This window comes from Lagenorhynchus albirostris, chromosome 3, assembly GCF_949774975.1.
Source record: "Lagenorhynchus albirostris chromosome 3, mLagAlb1.1, whole genome shotgun sequence".
NCBI classification, from domain to species: Eukaryota; Metazoa; Chordata; class Mammalia; order Artiodactyla; family Delphinidae; genus Lagenorhynchus; species Lagenorhynchus albirostris.
Genome location: NC_083097.1, coordinates 108,667,857 through 108,694,482, shown reverse-complemented (window position 1 = coordinate 108,694,482; position 26,626 = coordinate 108,667,857). Strand labels below are relative to the sequence as shown.

At 36.0% G+C, this 26,626-nt stretch overlaps 1 protein-coding gene across 3 annotated transcripts in view; it reads left to right on the top strand.

The window, feature by feature from the left end:
* The window catches only part of RAPGEF6 (Rap guanine nucleotide exchange factor 6), a 219,340-nt gene that overhangs the window by 94,334 nt on the left and 98,380 nt on the right, over positions 1-26,626 (top strand). The window lies entirely within an intron of this gene.

The window sequence follows — 26,626 nt, the reverse complement described above, 5'->3', positions numbered from 1 at the left end:
CTTCTTTGGTTCCATATAAATTTTAGGATTATTTGTTCTAGTTCTGTGAAAAATGTCATAGGTATTTTGATAGGGATTGCATTAAATCTGTAGATTGCTTTGGATAGTATGACCATTTTAACAGTATTAGTTCTTCCAATCTAAGAGCATGGGCTATCTTTCCATTTCTTTGTATCATCTTCAGTTTCCTTTGTCAGTGTTTTATAGTTTTCAGTGTATATGTCTTTCACCTCCTTGGTTAAGTCTTAGGTATTTTACTTTTTTTGACACGACCTTAAATAGGATTTTTTTTTTTTTTTTTTTACTTTCTGATTTTTCATTATTAGCGTAAAGAAATGCAACAGATTTCTGTATATTAATCTTGTATCCAGCTACCTTGCCAAATTCATTTATTAGTTCTAATAGGGTTTGTGTGTGAAGAGTTTAGGGTTCTTAATAGAGAGTATCATGTCATCAGCAAATAGTGACAGTTTTACCTCTTTCCTTCCAATTTGGATACGTTTTATTTCTTTTTCTTGTCTCATTGCTGTGGCTAGGACTTCTGGTAGTATGTTGACAAGAAGGGGTGAGCGGGCATCCTTTTCTTATTCCTGAATTTAGTGGGAAGGCTTTCAGCTCTTCACCGTTGAGTATGATGTTGTCTGTGGGTTTGTTCTAAATGGCTTTTATTACGTTGATATATTCCATCTATACCCACTTTGGTGAGTTTTTTCATGAATGGATGTTGAATTTTGTCAAATGCTTTTTCTTTTCTTTTTTTTTTTTTTTTTTTTTTGCGGTACATGGGCCTCTCCCATTGCGGAGCGCAGGCTTAGTGGCCATGGCTCACAGGCCCAGCTGCTCCGTGGCATGTGGGATCCCCCCAGACCGGGGCACGAACCCGCATCCCCTGCATCGGCAGGTGGACTCCCAACCACTGCGCCACCAGGGAAGCCTGTCAAATGCTTTCTCTGCATCAATTGAGATGATCATGTGGGTTTTTTTCTCTCCTTTTTTTAATGTGGTATATCACATTGATTTGTGTGTGTTGAATCATCCTTGAAACCCTGGAATGAATCCAACTTGATCGTTGTGTATGATCCTTTTTATGTATTGTTGGATTTTGTTTGCTAATATTTTGTTGAGGATTTTTACATCTGTATTCATCAAAGATATTGGCCTGTAATTTTCTTTTTCTGTGGCTTCTGTATCTGGTTTTGAATCAGCACGATGGTGGCTTAACACAGTGAATTTGGGCATGTTCCTTCCTCTTCTGTTTTGGAATAGTTAGAGAAGGATGGGTATAAGTTCTAGTAGCAAAAATCTTAAGTAGTACTTGTGAAAGCATGCAGTAGATAATTGGTTTTATGACTACTATAAGGATCTTTATTTCTTTCATTCTACTGTCTTTGTTTTTGTTTATTTTTGGCTGCATTGGGTCTTCATTACTGTACGTGGGCTTTCTCTAGTTGCTGCAAGCAGGGGCTACTCTTTGTTGCGGTACGCAGGCTTCTCCTTGTGGTGGCTTCTCTTGTTGTAGAGCACGGGCTCTAGGCGCGTGGGCTTCAGTAGTTGTGGCTCATGGGCTCAGTAGTTGTGGCTCGTGGGCTCTAGAGCGCAGGGTCAGTAGTTGTGGCGCACGGGCTTAGTTGCTCCGCGGCATGTAGGATCTTCCTGGACCAGGGCTCGAACCCATGTCTCCTGCATTGGCAGACGGATTCTTAACCACTGTGCCACCAGGCAAGTCCCTCATTCTACTGTCAGCAGTTCAGAGAGATCAGGAGAATCATTACTTTAGATAGCAGTGGAAATCTGACATTTTCTTTTTTCATTTGGAAACCATCATCAACTTTTTCTTGCTAGAATGCTGAAAGTCAAAAATTCTTAAAGATGTACAGAATATTTCATTAATGTAGTTTTCTTTATCTTAATTATTATTAATGCAAACCTGTACATCAAGATTTTGTGAACTTTAAAATTTTTGCATGTTTTTCAGAGTTACTTTCTAAGTGAATGCCTAGAATGATTGAAAAAAATGATTTATTCTTATGAAATATTTTCATAGTTTTGTCATATACATTGCTTTGTATAAGGATGAGAACCACAGTCTCAATGTGAAAGGTTTTTTTGTTGTTGTTAAAAACAGCAGTTCTACTGTATAACAGTAATAACATTCTTAAAACTCCTTTGGGTATTGCTCTCAGAGCTGGCAACAGATTTAAATGTCTTTGAATATTCTCTGTGATTTCAGAGTTTCGATCTTTGGGGAGGATGTATTTGATATTTCAAAATAGCATAAAGGGGATAGGGAGCAATATTCAGTGAATAGGATGGGTAATTAAGCCAAGTAAAAATAGTCTAGTATTTAGATGAGCCATCTGTCTAAATTCTTCCTTCACTTACTCTGTGATTGGGACATTTCACCTAAACAATCAGTGCTTTGGTTGCTTTACCTCTAAAAATGAGGATGGTAATATTGCGTCTGCCTGTCTTCCATGATGGTTGCTGATAGAACATGTGTGCACACTCAAGGTCTAATCAGTTAATGATATCTATAGAGTCTTCCACTCAAATGTTTGTGCCCTCCTCTCAATTTCCCCATGTCATTTCCTTAGTGTTCACTGCCATTCTTTTTAGAAATGCTGTAGTAGCATCTCCCACACTCCCAGCCAGCTTTCATTGTAAAAGCAATATTTTTTCATTTTAAGAACTTTGGAGAATATTTTTTAATTGAAAAGTGTTATATAATCTCTACATTTAAAAATATCTGCTTAATCATTTTATTTGATTTTAAGATTTGTGTTTCTCTTCTCTCTGATGCCTCTACTCCTATTCCTTACATCTTATTCCTTACATCTTCCCCTATCCGCTGCCTCCAGCTAATTCATTCATTTTACTTCTGTCAGTCCTAAAAGAATCTTTTAACAATGTTATTTCTTTTAAGCTCTTAAATCTTTTCATTGCCAAACACCACCTATCAGAAATTCTAATGATCTAGCATATTTATCTGGCATATAGTCTAAACCAGTTCTGTCCAATAGAACTTTCTACAATGATGGAAATGTTTTATATCTGTGGTTTCCAAATGATAGTAACCAGCCACACGTGGCTACTGAGCACTTAAAATGTGGCTGGTATGACTAAGGATTTTAATTGAAAATTAAAAATTTTAATTTAAATAATTTGTATCAACTTATGGGAGGAATCTATGATTTTTTCTTGGTAGAGTTAGGTACACATCTCTACATTCCTGTAATATCCCATGCATATACCTGTGACTATTCGTTATATTACATTGTAATTTTTTATTCAAATGTCTGTCTCTCTCATCAGAGTGTACATGCCTTGAAAATGTGAACCATCATCCGTATATCCTCAGAGTGTATTACCTGTTAAAGAAGATAGAGTGCCTGTTTTTTTTATAAACTTGTTTAGGTTCTTGTGTAACTTTGGGCAAGTTGTGTGACATTTCTTAGTTTGTTTTATATACATGAAAGGCTCTGCTTGGTGTTTGGTGCCTTGAAAAAACATCCAGTAGTGTCAGCAGCTTCTATTCCTGTTGTTATTGAAATACTCAAAAAACCTTTGTTCCTGTTGCTAACAAAATAATTTTATTATTTATCTATTTCTGGTTATTAAAACGTGTTTACCACAATATGTGTATATGTTAAGATAATTGAAAAATGTAAGCTAAAGAATCGGACAAAGGGAGAATAAAGGTAAGAATGATAAAGTCAAGCAGGCAACAATCAGCCAACTATGCCCTTTCCAGTTTTCTTGTAGCCTATACTCACAATGGCTCACTTTAAACAAAGCAGTTTCTTTGTTCAACCCTACAAGGTAGAGTGGTTATAAAATGAATATGAAAGTCACTGAATGAGTTGCTTTACTATGTATAACAATAAGTGACTAGAAGCCAGTTAAATGATGACAGGAGATGTCTGCCAGAAACTGATGACTGGTTTTGGAATTATTGCCTTGAAGACCTTCTTTCTTTTAGTAATTAGCAAAGTCAGTAGTTTAGCTCAGGTGTCTTAAAATGTAGTTTGCAAACAGTCCACAGGGCATGGGAAGAAAATAGTAGAGTTTATATGTACTGTTATCTTTTTAAGTTTCTGTGGATTTTTGTGTGTATTTCATAATGAACACAAAATACTTTTGCTGGTAGTACATGTATTAATTTATAAATAAATTATGTATCTTAGAAATACAGCTCAGAAATATTTAGTTTTTAAAGTATTGAGATTATATGATATATAAATCCCTTTGTCATCTGGCCCCAGTCTACCTGTTCACCCTTCTGGCCCCATAATTTTGTTGGTTGTCCCTTCCTTTGGTTTTTCTCTCTCCCTGGAAGGTTCTTGCAGGCTTCTTTACCTAATATAATTCTGTCCTTTGATGATTCAATTTGAATCTTAACTTGCTATTTGCTCCTTTTATCCAGAATGGTCTCCTGCCATGTCCTCCTGACAAAGTCCAGCTCAACTCCTAAGAGTCCATTCATCCATGAACTCTTTAGAGAAGCCTCCCCTAACACTTACTGTTTGTAGAGTGCTCTTCTCATTGATCCCATAAGATGTTACACATACTTACATGCAGTGTGCTCATATAATCATGCTCTGTTCTGAAGATAGCAGAAAACAAAATTAGCAATTTACTTAAGAATTTCTTAAATGTCTGTATTTTTTATAGAAAGTTGATTTGTGTTTTAAATAGCCTACAGTGGTGAACATTTTTCATATGTAGTGAGTTGAATTTTTAATATTGGTATATGCGTAAGGTTAAATGGTAAAAATAAGCCAGGGACCAGTAAGGGGAAAGTGTTTTGGTTTCACAAAGGTCAGGCAACAAGTATGCCTTTATTTAACTTGAGATGCATCTCTAGATTATCAGACAACATTCATCCTTGGTCATTTTATGGAAACATTATTGATCCAAATCTAAATCTGGACATTCTTTAAAGGTTTAAAAAATATTGTTGGTGTTTAGGTACTTCAGTTATGAAGTTATAGTTCTTCTCATTGATATCTCCTTTCTTCTTCTGCTATATATATATTTTTTTAACAAATTTATTTATTTATTTATGTACTTATTTATGGCTGTGTTGGGTCTTCGTTTCTGTGCGAGGGCTTTCTCTAGTGGCAAGCGGAGGCCACTCTTCATCGCGGTGTGGGGGCCACTCTTCATTGCGGCGCGTGGGCCTCTCACTGTCGCGGCCTCTCTTGTTGCAGAGCACAGGCTCCAGACGCGCAGGCTCAGTAGTTGTGGCTCACGGGCCCAGTTGCTCCGCAGCATGTGGGATCTTCCCAGACCAGGGCTCGAACCCGTGTCCCCTGCATTGGCAGGCAGATTCTCAACCACTGTGCCACCAGGGAAGCCCCTTCTGCTATATTTTTGAACAACGAACAATCTGGGTGTTTGATGTGCTGTTATTGGCTCTTAATTAGATCCCACATTCCTCAGACTAAATCTTAATTTTTTTTTTTCTTGTTCCTTATGTCACCTATGGTGCTTTTTGCATTCTCAAGCACAGGATAATCTACTACCCTTCTTCCTCTTTTTCTCCATCATAGCACCTGCACAAAAGTGAAGCCAGCCAACTCTTCCCAAGGGACACCTGGAAAGAGGGATTTCCATGGCAGCATCATGGGTCATGATTTTAAATTTGGAGGGCTTCCTTTTGCTCACCCTTCTTTACATGTATTCTTCCTACACAGTTCATTGTTCTGGCATAGTATGGCAGGTGGTGAGCATGGTGTGACACTCTAGAATCTAATGTTTGATTTTAGGCTCACAAATTACTAATGCAACAAGCATCTCTTTCTCTTTGCTTCTTCTGTGATTGTGCCTTATGTTCCCTGCTCTCCTCCAGCGCTCCATGTTTTGTTTGGATTTAGTGCGTACAGAGAGAGATTAAGACGTTTGTCCGTACAGATGAGTAAGAATTCAAGTGTGGTTGCTGAGATCACCTCATGGGTCGTGTCTTAGTCCGTTCAGGCTGCTCTAACAAAGTACCACAGACCAAGTGGCTTATAAACAACAGAACTTTTATTTCTCACAGTTCTGTAGGCTAGAAGGCCAAGATCATGGTACCAGCAGCCAGCATGCCTCAGGTCCTGGTAAAGGCCCTCTTCAGGATTGTAGACTGCTTACCTCTTGCTGTCTGCTCACATGGTGGAAAGGACTAGGGAGCTCTGTGGAGCCTCTTTTATAAGGGCACTAATCCCAGTCATGAGAGTTCCTTCCTATGACCTGATCACCTTCCATAGGCCCCACCTTCTAATACCATCACCTTGGGGATTAGAATTTCAACATACGAATTTTCCAGGAACACAGACCTTCATAGCAGCATCTCAACATTTGTCTCAGGACAACCCATTTGAACTTCCAAAGAAACTAGGTGCAAATAAGTTAAATCCTTGATATAGGCAGGTTTATAAGAGCCAGATTCCTCAGTTTGATGTGATAGAGTAGACATTAAACTAGGAATCGGATGATACGTGTTCCTTTTCTATTTCAAGCGCTAATTTGCAATGTTAAGGAATATTTAAGACCCTCAGTCCCTGCATCATGTGGGGGAATTGAACTAGCTACCAAGTCCCTTTTAACTGTGGACTGCCAACCCCTGCTGTGTCCACATGGTAGAACAGGGCTAGGAAGCTCTCTGGGGCATTTTTTATATGGGCATTAATCCCAGTTCCAGAGCCCTCATGACCTAATCACCTCCTAAAGGCCCCACCTCCTAATACCATCATTTTGCAGATTAGATTTTAACATAGGGATTTTGGGGGTGGGGGGCGACACAAACCTTCAGACAATAGCAGACCACCAGTAAGCAAATAATTTAAACATTTATTCAAGTCAAAATGGAGGAGGTGTGCACACTCTTGTTGCATATATTATCAGAATTTCAAGTTTGGACTGCTAAAGTCACAGTCACTGATTGATAAACCGTCAACAGTGTGAAGTTTATTTGTGCACTTGATGGATCCTTATTATTTTAAATTATATTTTGTGTCTGATAAATACTTGTAGAATGAAAGGATGAGTGAGTACACAATCTTCTATTACTTCTAAAGTAAAGAAGATTGTGTATCTGGAAGCTTGGCCAATCTTATTTGTGTATAAGACAGTGAGTGTTGATCAGACTGCTACTGAGAAATTTGGAGCCCAGCCTCTGAGAATCTGCAGCTTTTCAGTGTTGTTTGTTCTCTCACCCTATTTACAAGCCATAGTGCTCTGGACAGATATGTTCTTTATTGTGCTTTATACCTTAAAATCAGAAGAGAACTTTTCTCCTTTTATTCATGTGTGTCTAGCGTCTCTTGGGAGAATTCTTCTCATTTGTCTTCTGGGAAATAATTTAGAATTCTCAATAGAAGGTTCTTGTACCTAGTTACAGGGTCATGAGTCTGCAAATGGACAGAGAAAAAGCAGAGGGGTGTAATTGTAAACAATCTAAGTAGGACAAATGCCTGCCTAGAGCAGATTAAAAAAATTTTTGTGTGTGAAAAAAAATGTTCCTTATAGTAATGTAGAAAAATATAGAAGAATATTAAGAAGGAAATGCTGTAATCCTCAAAACCAGAGATAGCTAGTGTGGCTAATGATTTTTAAATGCATGTATCTCGATTAAATCATTGAGATCTTTTTTAATTTAGATAATGCTGAATATTTATTTATCCTGCCTTTCTACTTCTCGTGCAATTAAATTTTTCCCTGAACATTATTTTTAATATTAATATTATAACAAAGTATTCTCATGCAGTTTCCAGTTTATCTCCTATTACAACTTGTATGAATATATCTGTATGTGACTTTGATTTTTTCCCTTAAGATTGATCCCTAGGGTGTGAAAATTATTTTTCATAACGTATGAAAATTATTTTTAACGCTCTACATAAGTACTGCTAACTTCTAAGTAGTCATCTTCAAAAATTGTTTTTATCATTCACTCTGTGTGAGCTTCAGGAGTGTTGGGAAGAGGGCAGGGGCATGCCCTCTGGTTGTCTGGGACGATTCTCCCTCTCTTAAAGGTGACACTGATTCATATGGATCTGCCCAGGGAACCAGAATAGGAAAGATTTTTATCATACGTGAAACACTTTACAGAAAGCTCTTTTGAAGATCGTTTGAAACGACTCTGATACTAATGTATATACCAGTGGCCTAAGACAGTGATTTTTGAGAGCATTCCAGATGGAAGGGGAATAACAACTCAAACATTTCAAACAGATTAATGCTGATTGTTACTGCCTTTTAATTTGATTTGTTACCTGTTCAGTAACTAGGCATTTAGCTTTTATAGTACTAGAAAATGCAGTATTTAAAATCAGAGAAGGGATACAAAGGTAATCTCTAATATAATCCAGGAATTTACAGATGGAGACAGTATTCTCAATTGTTTAATTTTTTTAGTGAGGTTTCTTTTTTCAGTCATGTTTATATATAGATACAGGTATTTATTTTAATTATTGGGCAAATCTTGTTTTTTTGTAGAAAATAATACGTTATATTAAAACTACATTAACTTTGCATATAGTATGTAGCATACTTGACTATATATGCAAAGTGTATTTTTTTGTGTGTGAGTGAAAAATGCTTGCTACAATTGCACTGTGTAGTGGAAAGTAGAAGCATGGTGGTGCCTTTTTATTGTTGCTTCGGTTTCACTGATTCTAATTATAGAAGCTTACATCACCTTAGTTGATGATGAAGGCTTCCCTCTTTCTCTTTGCTTTTTCTTCCTCCATCACTCCCTAAGGAAGGATCATATTTCATAGTGCATATGTGGCCCACTGGTGGCTCTGATAAGGTTTTCAACAGCGTGGTGCTGATCATTTAGTGGACATAGATGACAGTGTGCTGAAGCACACTGTTTCTTACAGAATAGGAAGAGAGTGTTGGTAGTCTGGCTTTCTTCAGAAAGTCTGAGAAATAGATAGGATGCAGTTTGAAAGCAGGAATTCCTGAGGGGCACCAGTAATTAGAGTTAACCATGTCTGGTAACTACAGAGATTCATTTCAGATGTTCAAGTTAAGCAAGGGGCAGGAGGGGGACAGGGAGTAGGAAAGCTTACTGTGATCCTTTAAAAGGGCTTGTATGTTACCTCAGATATTATGGTAGTGTCATTTATTCATTCATTTTCCAAAAGGATTAAAGTGTTTTTACTATATAAATCAGTACATTTAACAGTTTATATTTTAAAGGCCAAATGCTTACAGCTAAAACACAGAAATGAGTGGCCTGTTTGTTTTATTATTTATATATTTTGTAAAACTACATAATTTTTCTTTGGTCTCACCTCCTTTTGAGTTTGGCTTCTCTACATTGTGATTATAATATTTCACTGTGCAGATGGGGAATAAAGTGTATGACTGTGCCTGAGATTACTATAAACCTGGTTTTTGTTAATGTTGGTTTTTCGTTTTTCATAACGTCTAGAGTGTAAATTCTTTGTTAACTTACCTTTATCCATGATTACCTTTTTTCTCCTTTTCAGTGTTGTTACCTATTGACATAAAAGGTATATTTATAGGTTAGTAACTATTAGAGCCTCATATTTGGCTTTCTATACAATATGATTTCAAATGTTCTGCTTCGTATTTTTGTTTAGAAATAGTTTATATAGTTAATGTATTTTATATTAGTTTATACAGTTTATCATGTGTTCATAAAATATGAATACATAAAATAATTTATAATATGAATATATAAAATTTATATTATGAATATATAAAATTATTTATATTTATATTATGAATATATAAATAATTTAATTATTAACTATATAGCATTTACATTTTTATAAGACTATTTTATAATGGTTTGAAGTTTTGCAAATGAATACATTGATTGCTTTATTTGGTAGTAGTTTGAAAGACCTTTTTAAAGCCAAAGATTTCATCAGTGTGGCTTAGCATCATGGCATTTCATATGCAGGGGAAATATATTCTTAAATGGTTATCCTGTGGTTATGATTCCTAGACAATGTGTAGATCAGGGCATTCTCCCTTTCTGCAGTTACTTCATTTGAATTGGTGAGGTAATGGAATGAGATCATGATAAAAGTTTTAAAGCAATAGAAGTGAAAATTCATTTATTCGCCTAATCATATATTTTAGTTATTTGATAAATTACTGACTTTTCTAAAGATGTTTATAGTTTTCAGTAATTGAGAGTAAGTCATTCTTACTGAAGAAACAGTGTGGTATAGTGTATCATCAAAGTGGTGGTGGGTTCACATGCTGAATATAAAATTTGGCCTGTTTGTTTCTTTCATGATATTGTTGCACAGGGAGATTTTTCATGCCAGGCTCACCGTACAGTTGCCTAGAATGGCAGATACTATGAGATGATTGGTAGAACAAGGAAAAGGATGATGTCATCTTCACTTCCAGGCCAAACTAAAGGAAAAGAGAGTTGCTCCTTTATTGAGCTGGTGTTTACTACAGTTGTTCTAACATATGGTATTAGTGGATTGCATTTCATACACAGGGCAGAGTGTTTTTTAAAGTAGTTAAGAGATGGCTGTCTCCCTTGCTCAGCTTGAAGTCCTTTGTGTGCTATCAGCGTGATTTATAAAAAGGAGGAAAGGTGCCCTTTAGGGTTTTGCTTTTTGATTTGGTTGTAATTTATCCTGTTGGTTCTGTACATGAATATAATTACTGTCTTGCGTTGAAACTGAAATTTTTTCAGTCATGTAATGTTTACATACAGGATATCTTTTAGAAATTTATCGTTAGGAAATGTTTGGCTTCATTTACATACAAGGTGCCTACTATCATTTTTCTGTTTTTAAAAATGAGTGTTAAAATTAGATTTTAGTTAATTTATTCTTAAATACTTAACATTTTGTTGAAATTCCAACTCATATGTTATTTAAATTAATTGAGTTGAAAAAATACATTGGTGATTGAAAATCAACCTGTACATAATTTCCATGTTTTAGGGTTAGAAAACTAGGGTCATGTTTATTTCTTAGATTTAGTTTTATATTTAAATGTAAATTTTGTGTGTTCCTTTGAAATTTTTTCAGGAAACAGATAATTCTTAAGTTTTATGGAAATCCATATTCATAAATGGTCACTTATTGTGAAAGTATGACTTGTCTTTATTCAGAATAAAACCTAGTTTTACTAAAGTCAGTTCTAGTCTTATAAGTAGCAGCATAGTTCAGATTGGCAGCATAGTGTTGTTCAGAAAGTGACTTATAGTTTGCTCAGGTGTATTGAAGAACTCTTTGTTTGTTTGCTTATTTGTTTGTTTTTGGCTAGTAACAAGGTGTTCATCTCTTGACAGTAAAGTCCTTTGTAATAACACCTGTCTCTCAGGTAATAATTTCTCTTATGTTGCACACCTCTTCCCTCAAAATGGTGGTAGGTAAATAAAGCAAGATAATTCAGTTACTTTGATTTATTCATTGATGCTATTCTCATAATTTTGCTGCCTGGAGGGGTATTAACTGTATTTTACCATTGGAAACTGTGTCTTACTTTGGCCATTGAGGGGCACCATTGCAACCTTTAGTGCAAACTCTTTGTGGTAGTATCTGCACTAGATGCCTTGTGGCAGAATCTTGAAGAATAGGGTGGGTACTAGAGGAATTGTGTTTTCAGATTGGAGGAGGTGTGGCAAGAATTAAATTTTTCCTGTAATTTTTATAGAAAAATATTTCCTTTTAGTCCAAGCTCAATTTGGAAGCAGGTTGAATCATTTTCTTTTCTGATTCCTTCTGAGTTTTACTTGCTTCTGGTCTCTTTCTAGGAATTTAGCATTGGGCTGTAGGAAAGTACCATATTGCATAGATTATTCTTCCTCAGAGGGGTTGGTGAATGCCGCACGTCAGCTCTTGTGCCTGTGATTTTTTTTTTCCAGCTTTTCTTTTGGGAAATGAAATTGTTTCCATTTAAATGTACTATTTACATACAAATCTTAGTACCAGTTTTGATATTTTTAATGTTAATTTAGAGTGGTCTTGAAGGTTATACCTTTCAGAACATTATTTGATAAATAGGAAGTTTTGCAAGCAGAATACATATGTGACATCTGAGAACTAGGCTGCCTTCTGTATTTGCAATGCAAGAGTATCTTACCAGAGCTAATTATTTTCCCTTGGGAGGACAATACTGTGTTAAATTTGAATAGTAATATGGCTTCCCAAATAAAGCTGTGTATCAATGCACAGAATTAAAAATCAAAATGGATTTTTAAGACTGAAACAGAGAGATGCTTTAGCCAGTTTTTTTCTTACAGAATTTAGCTTGCTAACACGTTTCACGGGAAGGGTGTGTGTGTGTTTTCAATAAATTGCTCTTTGGGTTACATCTGCAGATACAGTAGCCAATTGATCTAATGCAGTTTCTGAAGGCTTTCTATACAGGTGATGTCATCCTTTTAGCTCTATTCTCCTCCCACTCTCTTTCCTTCTTATTAGATATTTCATCTTACTGCAGAGCATAGAATCAATAGGAGCTTCTCCTTAGGGAGCTGCTGTGAAACAGGCAAGGACAGTAGGAATTAAAACACTAGCATACAGTCTTGCTTTAGCAGAAGATGTAGTGTTTTTGTACCATATCATATATAAATTTTCAACCAGAAAGCCAGACTTAGAGCCACAGTACTATCTTACTGATGCATTAGAACAAGGAGCAATGCTGCAGAGCCGTAAATAGTGCATGTGAAAAGAGAAATTTTTAATTTTGGAGATTCTCAAGCATTCTACAGGACAAACCTGTTAGAGCATATATCTTCTAACTACCACTTGCTCGGTGGTTGATTTTTTTTTTTTTTTAAAACCTCTGGTGGTTAACAATATAAAGAAGAAACTTTCATCTTAAGGATACAGTGTTCTGGTTTGCTTCTGATGCAGAAGAATTACTGCAGTGCTTACTCTACAGAATGAAATAAGTTGAAGAAAAGACAAAGCTGTCTTTGGAAAGATTTCTCAGAATCAAGCAACACGGATTTGGTGCATGTTGCCTTATTTGCTTTGATTTATACAGTATTAACTATTCAGTTACCACTGTGCATGCCTGTGCCAGGTGCCTGAGGAAGGATGTGTCTGTATGTTTTGAGCCAGAAATCTAAACATCTTGATTTACTGTGATTTGCTTGTTAAAAGTGAACATTTTGTTGAAAAGTATTCCAGTTATTTAGAAGCTAAATTCTAAGCTATTGAAAGCTCCTGATATCAGTTTGAAAGGGATTTGGAGAAGCTGTCTTTACACTGCAATTTACACTGCAAATGGTATATGATTTATAAGAAAGAAAGTTAAAAGAATTTTGTCAACATACTCATCGGTGTGGCTCTGTTTTGAAAAGGAAACTATCCTTTGCAGCTCAGGAAATGGCTTTTCTTGTTCGCTGTTATGCCAACTGTCTTCAGCCATGGGCCTCCAAAGTAAGTAATTATTTTCTTTGAGATTGATATAATCTACCTATTACATTTAAATTCTACCTGTTGTGAATTGTAAATGAGCTGTATTGTACTATTATATTTTCCAAACTTTTAAAAAATAAGAGCTACAAAACAGTCTAAACTCATTCTCATGGCCATTTTGTTTTTCAACTTAAAGGAATCTCTAAAATATTCTAATATACCTCTAAGAGGATTTGAAAAATACTTTCTTAATTAATCTGTAGACTTAAAATGCAAAACATTTGAAGTATATTATTTTCAGACTGAATCATCATTTGTTTATGCCTATTTCTGTACTTCTCTGTGATCATACTCTCACTTGAATGTATTGTATTTCCTCATTTCCTTAAAGGGTTGATGTATTTGGCTATGTTAGTCTAATTTATAGTCTGTTATACAACATTTAGTGAACACTTTAATTGTAACAATGACTGTGTTAAGATTGCTTTATGGTTGTGTTGAATTAGAGACAGGCACAATAGAAGCATCTCTTAGGATGATCTGAAATCATGTCTTTGTTTAAAGGTTGTCCTATTGATGGTGACTAAGGAAGAAATACTGTGGTAGCATCATGGTATAATGTTTTATCTGAAAGATAGCTCGTTGGATATCTCTCTTAAAGGCAGCTTCTGGAAGGACATTTAAATTCACTGTCCATTTGGCAAAGAGCTGATTGAAATGTAAAGAGATGGAAAGATGCCTAGGTACACAGTTCATTTGTACTATTACCTGGTAAGGCATGGATGGTCTCTTTAGTGCAAATGCCACCTGTGGGGCCCATGCATTGCTGAGGCTTGGCACTGAGGTTTAAAATGACACATGGAAGGGAAATGGATGAGACCAGGTGAAAAAGATTCAAACAAAAGAATGAGATATAGGGGTTATTCTTCAGAATACCTACAAAAAAATAGCCTTTTGGGGTACTGGTATCCAACTTTCAATGTAAGATTTAACAAGTATAGAAGAGGCAAAGAGCATTGTAAAGATTAGATTGTAATGTTTCATTAAATGATAACAAATACTATCTGAACAGGATTTCGTGAGTGGTACTTTACTATGTAAATTAAGTGTTTATGATAGAGTACATCTCTCCTATCGCCCCACCCACCCACCCCAACTCTCATGTTATTGTTTATTATTGATGGAATATTAACTGGATTGTGATTAAACACGTTAAACTTGTGATTAAGTTTTCATACTTGCTAGTTTTGGTTTTCTAATACTTTTTACTCATTTTTATTCATGTATTTTTCCCATTCTGCTACTCAGATTCAGTACTTCTGAGTTGATTTATTTTCTTGATCAAATAAATAGTTCTAGCAACAATGTTCAAAATGCTTTCCTTTATATTTACCCTTCAAATATTTGCTTATTTGTATATAAAATAATAAATCTCAAGTCTTTTTCCCTTTAGCATTATTTGTTTTGTTTTATTTTTTATCCTTGATACCATAAAGTTTTACCATGGATTATCTAATATTTTGTTTTGTTTTCTTTCCCCTTTTTGGCACTTGAAAGTCTTTCTCAAGCTGAAGATTCCCATTTGTCTTCACTTGTGGGAAATGTATTAGTTTTTGAAAACTGCAGCTCTTTTTTTCTCTTGTCACTCCATATGTTGGAACTCTAGATCTATCCATAATGTCTCTCAACATTTGTTTCATACTTTATTCTCACTCTGTGCCTTCCCAGTTTGATATTCTAGCTCATTAACTAATTCTCCACTTGTGACTAATTTCTGTCCTGCTATTTACCTTTTAAATTTCTAAATTTAATTATTATGTTATTGATACCTGAAATCTCTTAATTGATGCTTTTTTACCACCACCCTTGTTTAATAACTTGTTTTCATTTTGTGGATGCTATTCTTTTTTCCTGATTGTCTTATCAGCTCTTTCTTCAAGTTCAGATTTTTCTTAGTTGAGTTTTTTTGTTGTTTTCTTTCAGGGGTTTGACTTTTCTTGATTGATTCTTATTTGAGAGCTCATCGTCCGGTCTGTTACAGTTGCTTGCCCCAAGTGACTGTCTACTAGATGGTGGAGGCATTACTACTTTGGCTTCCATCTTCCTTAGGTAGCTCCTACAGTCACTGGTCTAGGAAGTGCTTCCATTCTCACTTTTATACACAGCTAAATCTATAGGTTATTTCTTGACTCTTCCCTAGCTTTACCTATCTGCAGCATTTGACACAGTTGATCACTTCCTCCTCCTTGACATTCTTTCTTCAGAGTAAAAGTCAACCATGACTTGCCAGACAGTATGTGATCTCTCTTCCCCTCATCTTTCCCTACACTCCTCCTTGTTACACTACTCCAACTACTCTGGTTTCCTTGTGTGTCCTCAAACTTGTCAGGCATTCTTAAACTGATTTCCTGTTTTCTCAAGAATTCTATTTGCACTTTTAACAAACCCACTGTTAAGTGCAAATATTGATTGAACACTGCTCTGTGGTTTTAAAAATGTTAAAAAGTGGGGAGAAACATGTGTCTTAGAGTTAAAAAAAAAAACTCTAATATTTATTGAGTTATTTAACAGTGCCCCCCCATCCTCATCTTTCAGGAAAAATAATGAGTTAGGAATGCAATTTCACATGCCTCAGGCACAGTGCTGCTGTATATATGCAAGGCTGCTATGATTAGTTATAGCTGTTTCCTTTAGGGCTTTTGGGAAATTTAGACTGTTTCCATTAAACAGGCTCCAGACTGCTTTGGGAGCCTTAGGATCTATTTTTAACCCTCTCTCTCACTGTCAGCTGACACTTCTTTGATATGACACTCTGTCTAGCCCTAGAAAGTACTTTATAATTCTGGTGGCTTGCTTTTAATTTCATAAGGCCTCTATCTTCTTGTGCCTTGACGAATGTTTCCTGTCTCCCATATGTATGATTTTCTTCCATTTCATCTTCTATGCTTCCAGAGTAATGTGTTCTAAAGGTATATTCTCATAGTCATTTTCTTGCTTAAAACTCTTTAGTAGGTCTTTTCTAAGACAGGGAATCTAAGCATCCCAAAATGCTATGTCTGGCCCTTCATCTCTTGTGTCTTCCTGTAGTATACATCTCTACCTGAGCTACACTGGTTTGCTTACTGTTTCCTGAATGCATCATGCTCATTCAAGTCTCTGGCCTAATATTGTTCAACAGAAATAAAATGTGAATTACATATGTAATTTTAAACCTTCTGGTAGCCTTGTTTTTTAAAAAGCACTTTATAAGGTGAATTTAATGTAATAATATATCCAGTAGAGTTTTTAAAATATGTAATAAAAATAGAGTAATTATTAGTGAGATATTTCCTTTTTTTGTTTGTTTTTACTGAATTTAAATTTGCATTGTATACTTACAGCATGTCTCAATTTGACTAGCCACACTTCAAGTGCTCAGTAGCCATGTGTGACTTAGGGCTACCACATTGGACATTGTGATTCTGGGTCTTTGTCAGGACTCTTCAGTACATTTAGTCTGCTCTCTACCCCTAATGAGAATGAGATCTTTCTAAGTTGCATTTGTTATTTTATTTGTTACTTATTCTAATTTTTTAAATATCTTTATTGGAGTATAATTGCTTTATAATGTGGTGTTAGTTTCTGCTGTACAACAAAGTGAATCAGTTATATGTATACATATATCCCCATATGCCCTCCCTCTTGAGCATCCCTCCCTCCCTCCCTATCCCACCCTTCTAGGTCATCACAAAGCATCAAGCTGATCTCCCTGTGCTATGCAGCAGCTTCCCACTTCCCATCGTTTTACATTTGGTAGTGTACATATGTCACTGCTACACTCTCACTTTATCCCAGCTTCCCCTTACCCCTCCGCGTCCTCGAGCCCATTCTCTATGTCTGCGTCTTTATTCCTGCCCTGCCACTAGCTTCATCAGTACGGTTTTTTAGATTCCATATATGTGCGTTAGCGTACGGTATTTGTTTTTCTCTTTCTTACTTTACTCTGTATGACAGACTCTAGGTCCATCCACCTCACTACAAATAACTCAATTTCGTTTCTTTTTCTGGCTAATATTCCGTTGTATATATGTGCCACATCTTCTTTATCCATTCATCTGTTGATGGACATTTAGGTTGCTTCCGTGTCCTGGTTACTGTAAGTAGTGCTGCAATGAACATTGTGGTACATGTATCTTTTTGAATTATTTAATTGTTTTTTAAAATCTCCCCAAACCCATGATATCTATCACTATTATGACTAGCACCAGGTATACACTAAGTGCTCTTTATTGAGTAACTGGGAAATTAGACCACCAAGCTTGTTAGAAATTTATTTCTATATATAGTTAATGAGTATGTGTTTCTGAAATGTCTTACTGTGAGTAGCATACAGGAACTTACAGACTATGTAATGTGCCCAAGAATCATCTTTATTCTTTGATAGTTTTAAGGTTAATGGATAAGTGACTTCTGGATAGGCACAGTTCCTCTGTATCAGGTAGCTACGCTTTAAAAAGAAAGTTCTAACAATGCAGTTTGGAATTTAATAGTGAACTTTGAGGAATGTTGTTCTGTCGGGGAATTGTGTAGTTTGTAAACATTATTTTTAGGGTTAATAATAGATATTATTTCATACTTTAGAGCCCTTTGAATAACCTTCATTTAAATGAAATAATGCTTGGGTATGAATTATAAGGGGCAAAAAGTTTCAGATAGCAAACTTATTAAAGGATAAATTTCCCTACTATCATTCTTAGTTTTGGCAGGTTATTCTTGAAGACTCAGTTTTTAAATATGAATTAGAATCTTGAACATTTGTGTAATATTACACTTATGCTATACATGCCTGCATTCATGCCAATTTAGATTGAAGGAGATCTCTGCCACTGCTCCCCCCCAAACTAATTGTCCTATAAATGTTTCTTGGATAGATGGATGGGATTGTCCCAAAGCATTATTTCTTACATTGACAGGGTGTTAATAAGAATATTGGGGGAAAAAGAAGTTTTGAAAATGCTGGGTGAAACAGATTTCTTTTTTGTGGAACTTCTTGGACCCTCCATAAATATGCTTATGCTTGTTGTAAAGAGTTAAAGGGGCATATGTTATAGCATTATTTGCTAATTTATTCAGCCATCAACCCCCTCCCCCCAATATATCCACGAGTTTTGTCTTCTGAAACAGTATTCCAGCATATACAGTTCAGGAAATGCTACTCACCCTGAAATACTGAATGTATCTGTGCTAAGACTTCATCTGTTCAGATATCCGTGGAATCCCTCTGAGTGACAGTGTTCAGAAGTCAAATATTCACTCAGTTTTTCTTTTTTTTTTGAATAAATTTATTTTATTTATTTTTAGCTACGTTGGGTCTTTGCTGCTGTGCATGGGCTTTCTCTAGTGCAGCGAGCGGGGCTACTCTTCATTGTGGTGCGCGGGCTTCTCATCGTGATGGCTTCTCTTGTTGTGGAGCACAGAATCTAGGCGCACGGGCTTCAGTATTTGTGGCACACAGGCTCAGTAGATGTGGCTAGCGGGCTTTAGAGCTCAGGCTTAGTAGTTGTGGCACGTGGGCTTAGTTACTTCACGGCATGTGGGATCTTCCCGGACCAGGGCTGGAACCCGTGTCCCCTGCATTGGCAGGCAGATTCTTAACCACTGTGCCACCAGGGAAGTCCCCCACTCAGTTGTTCTTAATGAGCAGGTGTTGTATGTGGGGTAGGCATCACTATGGTAGGCTTTCATTAGGTAGTAAAAGTGAAATATAAATTATATAACAATATATTTATGTTTATGTATATAATATACAATGGGAATATAAAGAGTGTGAGTGCTGCATTCAAAGGAGTGAAGTGAAAACGCACTCCTTTTTCACTTCCCATTCATTTCTCAGCTTCCTTATGTTGGGAGTTTTTGTTGTTAATCTAATTTTATATCAGTTTCTACTCTGTTTCCAGTGCTTATGAGGTAAATGTTCATTGTTGGCTCTAGTTTAAATCAAGTGTATCAGTATTTGTCATGTTCTCACAAGGCATTCTAATAAAACTCATCTTTGGATCTTAATATTTTCAACATTATAAAAAGTCAGAATGTATACTGTGTGTATAGCAACCCCTAGTTGCTAAGAGGTACAGAATGTCAGTACATTCCAGTGTTTGTGGACACTTTTAAATGGGAAGGAAGAAAATTGCCCTCACATACATGTGTATATATTTGTTTTCAGTTCTGAAATTTTTCAAATAGTTTATTTTTAGAAGTAATAGGGGAATTCTTTCTCCATATGGAAGTATAACATCTCAGCTAGATATTGCAAATAAAGTTAAAATTCCTTTTGGACCACCAGCCCCGATCTTTCACGTTCACTATAGAGTGATACTGTTGGTTATCTAGTGTATGTTCCTCCAAGTTTTTTCCCCCAAACCTAGATAAGTATATACCCAGAAAATACGTGGTATTATTTTTATGTTTTTTTAAAAAATGAGTCACACCTTTCACATTTATCACGAAACTTGGTTTTTCAATCAGTAAATCTGAGAGAACTATCCAGGTTTGAACATACAGATCTGTTTTATACCTTGAACTGTTGCATTGTATTCCATAATGAGCTATATAACAATTTAGCTGTTCTCCCTGCGATACTTGTTTATCTTTTAAACTATTACAAACATTATAATGAATGTCCTTGTACATTCCCCCTTGTACACCTGTATGCTTCTTTAGGGTAGGTGCCCAAAGAGGAGTTGTTGAGTCATAAGGTTTATATATTTTAAATGTAATAAATCTTACATTTGCTCCCTCAGAGTGGCTACTCCCCAAATCACTGTCCAGAGTAGCTGTATCAGTTCATAACTCCCTTTAGCAATTTATAAAAGTATTGTTTTCCTCCATTGCCTTGCCCATATTTTGTATTATGAAATTATCTTTTTGCCAGTCTGATGGGGAAAAAAGTTATTTGTATTAATTTTTATTTCTGTGATTGCTGGCAATGTTTAGCAATCTCTTCCAGCCGTTTTTTCTCCTGCTGCTATTACTTAAGTGGCCCCATGTTAAGATGGCAGAGCCAAGAGACCAAAGCAGCCTGGATATCTGAGTCTCTGCATGTGAAACAGTTGCCCCAAAGAGTTGCCTGGACCTATAGGGTACTTCGAGTCGGCGAAATATACACTTTGCTGGGTTAAGCCTGTGTGAGACATACAGTGTTGATCTTGTGTCACTGCCCTTCTCAGAAACCTACAGTAGTTCTCTATTGCAGGAATCAATTTCTAAATACCTAGCTTAACATTTTTTATTACATTCTACCTCTTCTTAATACATCTCTTTCCCTTTACATGTATAGATAGTCTTCAGGAAACTATGCACTTTCATAATCTGTGTCTGTATTTAAGCCATTAGCCTTCCCAGCCTCCAAATAAAACTTTGACACTAGTCTTCATGGATAGGTGAACTCCAACAGAGCTCAGAAGTTCAGGTATAGGAAATGGGTTTGGAAAATAGGGAATTTTGCCAGACCTGGTAGGCTGGAAGATGATGGGGTAAGTGAATTGAGCTTGCTGATGAAAAGTCAGCTATTAAATCCTGGCTGGGGTCAGGAAAGGAAAAAGCGCAGATGAGCTGAAAGACAGTGGAGAAGTTTTAAGAAATTAAGAATTCCTATTGGAAGAAAACCTTTTCCTTTATGTTTTCTTTGTTTTAAACAAAATAGTAAGTACTGGGTGTTATGAACTCCCAACTTAATATCAGGAAACAACTTCGTAGGAAAGAACAACAGATTTATAGTCAGGCAGCCTAGGTTTCAGATTTCAATACCCCTGCTTCCTAGCTATGTGACCATGGGCAACCTTTACAACTTCTCTGGGTGTTGGTTTCCTAATCTGTAAATCGGGTAAAATAATAACATCTACCTATTAATTCATTTAATTAGAGGAGCAACCCTAGCCCTAATAAGCATTAGTCCTACTACAGCCTTCATTACATTTATCATTCTTATTTTACTCACTATTCTTGAATTTGTAGTAGCCCTTACTCAAATTAGATAATCTATATAAAAAGCATGTAGAAGGATATATTTGCTGTAGTATACCTATTTGGTAAATATAGTGAGCACTCAGTTGTTAGTTTCAATCATCATCATCATTATTCCCATCAGATAGCTAGGTTGAGAGGATTCCTATATGAAGATCTAAGTTTTCTTCATGACTTAGAAAGCAGATCTATATGCTTATAACTCTTTGTGTTCTCTCCACTATTAGACTGAGCTCCTTGATGGTAGGACCCATCTGTTTTCATCTTTTCTAGCAGAGTTCCTGGCATAAAGTAGAGTATAGCAGAGTACTGAAATCAGGTGAACCTGGGTTTGAATTTCAACTCCACTGCTTACGTGAGTGTGAGGTCTAGGGCAAGTTGCTTAGTCTAATTGCCTCAGTTCCTCATCAGTAAGGTAGGGATGATAATAATAATGCTTGCCATTTAGGGTCTAGTAAGGATGATGATTACTCAGTACGTTGTAAGTATCATTACCAAACCAGTTTATAGATATGCTCTTGTGGCTTTGGTTCACTGTGTTACTTTTATGGTTGATCTCCATTTCCTTGGTCTTACCTCTGTAGGAATCTTGGAATATAAAATATCTTCCTCATCCCAACACCCCAACCAGACATTTGTCATTTTAAAATTATATTCAGTCTTTCCCTTTCTGTCTACTTCATTACTAGGTGAGATTTTTTTCTTTGTATCTAAACAGTAGACACTAAGTAAGGGGAACGTCTTTGAGCTGGAACATACTCCTCTATCTTCTGTATTATTGAAACCAGTTATTGGTAGCTCTTTGATTTTCTGCTTCCTTTTTTAGTACTCATAATAGAGCTATAAAATGGCCTCTAAGCATGGCTTTAGCTTATTCCACAGGTTTTGATATATAGCATTTTAATTTTTATTCTGTTTAAATATTTTCTAATTTCCAATGTGACTTCATTGACCTATGGGCTATTTAGAGGTTTGTTTTATAACTTCCCAAATACATAATAGTTTTCTAGTTATCTTTTTATTACTTATTTCTACCTTATTTGCACTGGAATCATAGGATATTCTCTGTGTAATTTTAACCTTTTGAATTTTGTCGAGGGCTGCCTTACTATCAGTGTTTATAAATGTTTATGTATATACCCTAAAATTATGTATTCTATGGTTTTTTTAAATAAATTTATTTATTTATTTTTGGCTGTGTTGGGTCTTCGTTGCTGCGCGTCTTCGTTGCTGGGCTTTCTCTAGTTTTGGCGAGCGGGGGCTACTCTTTGTTGAGGTGTGCAGGCTCCTCATTGCGGTGGCTTCTCTCGTTGTGGAGCACAGGCTCTAGGCGCGCAGGCTTCAGTAGTTGCAGCACACAGTCTCGGTAGTTGTGGTTCACGGGCTGTAGAGCACAGGCTCAGTAGTTGTGATGCACGGACTTAGTTGCTCCACGGCATGTGGGATCTTCCCGGACCAGGGATTGAACCCCCTGCATTGGCAGGCAGATTCTCGACCACTGTGCCACCAGAGAAGCCCAAAAATGTATTCTATAGTTGTTGATTGCAGTGTTCTGTGTGTTGATATATACACTTCAAGTCAGATTTGTTAATTATGTTCGTATCTTCTGTATCTACTTGTTTTTATTTGCTTATTCTGTCCCTGAGAGATGGGTGGTAAAAGTTTCATGGCGTAATTGTAGATTCATCTAGTTCTTCTTTTATTGTTTTCATTTTTTTTACCTAATACAGTTTGAGGCTGTGTAACTAGGTGCAAATCTATTTAGTGTTGAACTTTTTATCATTATGAAATGTCCCCTTTTGCATCTATTAATGCTTTTGTCTCAAAGTCTACTTCATCTGACATTAATATAACTACATAAGCTTTCTTATGGTTTGTGTTACTATTTTATATAGTCAATATTCATGTTGATTTACTCACACATTTCCGATTTTCATTGGTTTTCCTTCATCTAGAAGCTTTCATTTGGAATCATTTTCTGTCTCCCAGTGGATTTTCTTCACTGTAGATCTGCCGTGGGAGTATTTCTCTTCATTTTTGTTTGTCTGAAAATGACTGTTTTGCCCATTTTGAGGACTGTTTTTACTGGGTGTAGAATTCTGGCTCTTAGAGATAACACTCCATTGTCTTCTGGCTTCCAAGTTGAGAAGTCAGCCATCAGTTTAATTTTGCTCTTGTCAAAGCAATCTCTTTTTTTCCAGACTGCGCTTAAGACTTTTCTCTTTGTTTCTTTCCCTAACACTTCTACCCTGGTGTGCACAGGTATGGGTTGGCTTTTATTTATCTTGCCTGTAATTCTTAAAGCTACTTGGTCTGTGAGTACCTTTGTTAACTTTGAAAAATGCTTAGCCGTCATTTCTATGCCTTAAGTACTCTTCTGTTTCTATGACTCCGGTTATTCAGATGTTACCTTCTCACTGTATATCCTTTGGCTCTTGGCCCTTCTCTCCTAGCTTCATTCTTTTTACTCTCCATGCTTCATTCTAGATATATTTTCAGACCAATGTTTATTTTTCTGTTTTTTCTTAGCTCTGTCAAATTTGTTACTGAATCCATCTGTTGACTTTCTATTTTAAAAATTTTTTATTTATTTTTAACACCTTTATTGGAGTATAATTGTTTTACAATGGTGTGTTAGTTTCTGCTTTATAACAAAAGTGAATCAACTATACATATACATATATCCCCATATCTCCTCCCTGTTGCATCTCCCTCCCACCCTCCCTATCCCACCCCTCTAGGTGGTCAAAAAGCACCTAGCTGATCTCCCTGTGCTATGCAGCTGCTTCCCACTAGGTATCTATTTTACGTTTGGTAATGTATATATGTCCATGCCACTCTCTCACTTCGTCCAAGCATACCCTTCCCCCTCCCCGTGTCCTCAAGTCCATTCTCTACGTCTGCATCTTTATTCCTGTCCTGCCCCTAGGTTCTTCAGAACCATTTTCTTTTTTTTTTTTAATTCCATATATATGTGTTAACATACAGTATTTGTTTTTCTTTTTCTGACTTACTTCACTCTGTATGACAGACTCTAGGTCCATCCACCTCACTACAAATAACTCAATTTTGTTTCTTTTTATGGCTGAGTAATATTCCATTGTATATATGTGCCACATCTTCTTTATCCATCTGTCTGTTGATGGACACTTAGGTTGCTTCCATGTCCTGGCTATTGTAAATAGTGCTGCAGTGAACATTGTGGTACATGACTGTTTGAATTATGGTTTTCTCAGGGTGTATGCCCAATAGTGGGATTGGTGTGTCATAAGGTAGTTCTATTTTTAGTTTTTTAGGGAACCCTCCATACTGTTCTCCATAGTGACTGTATCAATTTACATTCCCACCAACAGTGCAAGAGAGTTCCCATTTCTCCACACCCTCTGCAGCATTTATTGTTTGTAGATTCTTTTGATGATAGCCATTCTGACTGGTGTGAGGTGATACCTCATTGTAGTTTTGATTTACATTTCTCTAACGATTAGTGATGTTGAGCATTCTTTCATGTGTTTGTTGGCAATCTGTATATCTTCTTTGGAGAAATGTCTATTTAGATCTTCTGCCCATTTTTGGATTGGGTTGTTTGTTTTTTTGTTATTGAGCTGCATGAGCTGCTTGTATATTTTGGAGATTAATCCTTTGTCAGTTGTTTTGCTTGCAAATATTTTTTTTCCATTCTGAGGGTTGTCTTTTCATCTTGTTTATGGTTTCCTTTGCTGTGCAAAAGCTTTTACGTTTCATTAGGTCCCATTTGTTTATTTTGGTTTTATTTCCTTTTCTGTAGGAGGTAGGTCAAAAAAAATCTTGCTGTTATTTATGTCAAAGAGTGTTCTTCCTATGTTTTTTCCTCTAAGAGTTGTATAGTGTCTGGCCTTACATTTAGGTCTTTAATCCATTTTGAGTTTATTTTTGTGTATGGTGTTAGGGAGTGTTCTAATTTCATTCTTTTACATGTAGCTGTCCAGTTTTCCCAGCACCACTTATTGAAGAGGCTGTCTTTTCTCCATTGTATATTCTTGCCTCCTTTGTCCAAGATGAGGTGACCATATGAGCATGAGTTTATCTCTGGGCTTTCTATCCTGTTTTTTTGCTAAAATTCTTAGTGTTGTCTTTCTCTGTGTATGTCATGATCGATAAACTGGACCAAATATGGCCTGTGAGCTATATGACCTGTGAGCTAAGAATGATTTTTACATTTTTAAAAGGTTGTTTAAAAAAATTTTCAAAGAAAAAAAAGTAATACCACAGAGATTGTATGTGGCTTGCAAAAGTCTAAAGTGTGTACTCTTTGGTCCTCTGAGGAAAATGTTTTCCAACCACTGGTATATATTAAATACAGTTATTTTAGAATCTGTATCTGATAACTCCATTTTTTGGAAGTTTTTCTTCACTGGTTTCTAGAGTTTATTATTTCCCTTAGTTTTCATGAATGCCATCTTGTCTCCTAATGTGCCTGGTTTTATCTGAGCAATGGATATTGTGTATGGAATTTGTTTTTAGTATTTTGAGGCCTAGGATGATTTGTTTTTTTTTCTTTGGTGAAGTTTTGTGTTTGCTTTCAGTAGCTGACTGGAAGCATTAGTAATCCTGTATAACTTTAATCCAAAATCAGGGATTGAGATGATTCTAAAATGAGCATCCGTTTACTTTTGGATCACACTTATTTACTAGGGTATAATGTACTTTCCAGGGTCCAAATCCAAAGCATGGCCCTTCCATGCTAGGCCTTCGAATATAACTTTTGTCTCTCTAACCAGGGGCTGTCAGAAGTGCTTCTCAACCTGTTTGCCTCCTCTTTAGGAATCAGAAAATACTCTTAAGAGAAAAGCACCTTCAAGGATCAGATTGTGTGTGTTACTGTTTTTCTGTATATCTGAGTTACAGGATTCATCTGAATTACCTATCCCAGCAGGGGAAGTTTGTTATGTAGTTTTTTTCAGGTAAATTTTTATAATTACCATGACTTCCTCTTGAGATAATATAATTCAGGCTTGGATGTTTTCTCCTTTAGAGTATATTTAGTTTCCACTGTTAATGCATGTGTTTCTTTAACATTTTCCTGTAATAAAGTAATGTGAAACCCTGCTCTAAAAAGTAAATAGATTTCTCTCAGTAGTCCTGAATAGCTAATTGCAGAGAAATTATTTGGAAAATACATCATCATATTGCCTTTGTAAAATTTTCTCTCACCGCTTTGGAGCACAGTGGTTTGTATCTTGTCTCAACTCCTGTAGCATTTATTTTGTAAAATTTTTTAAAGTTTT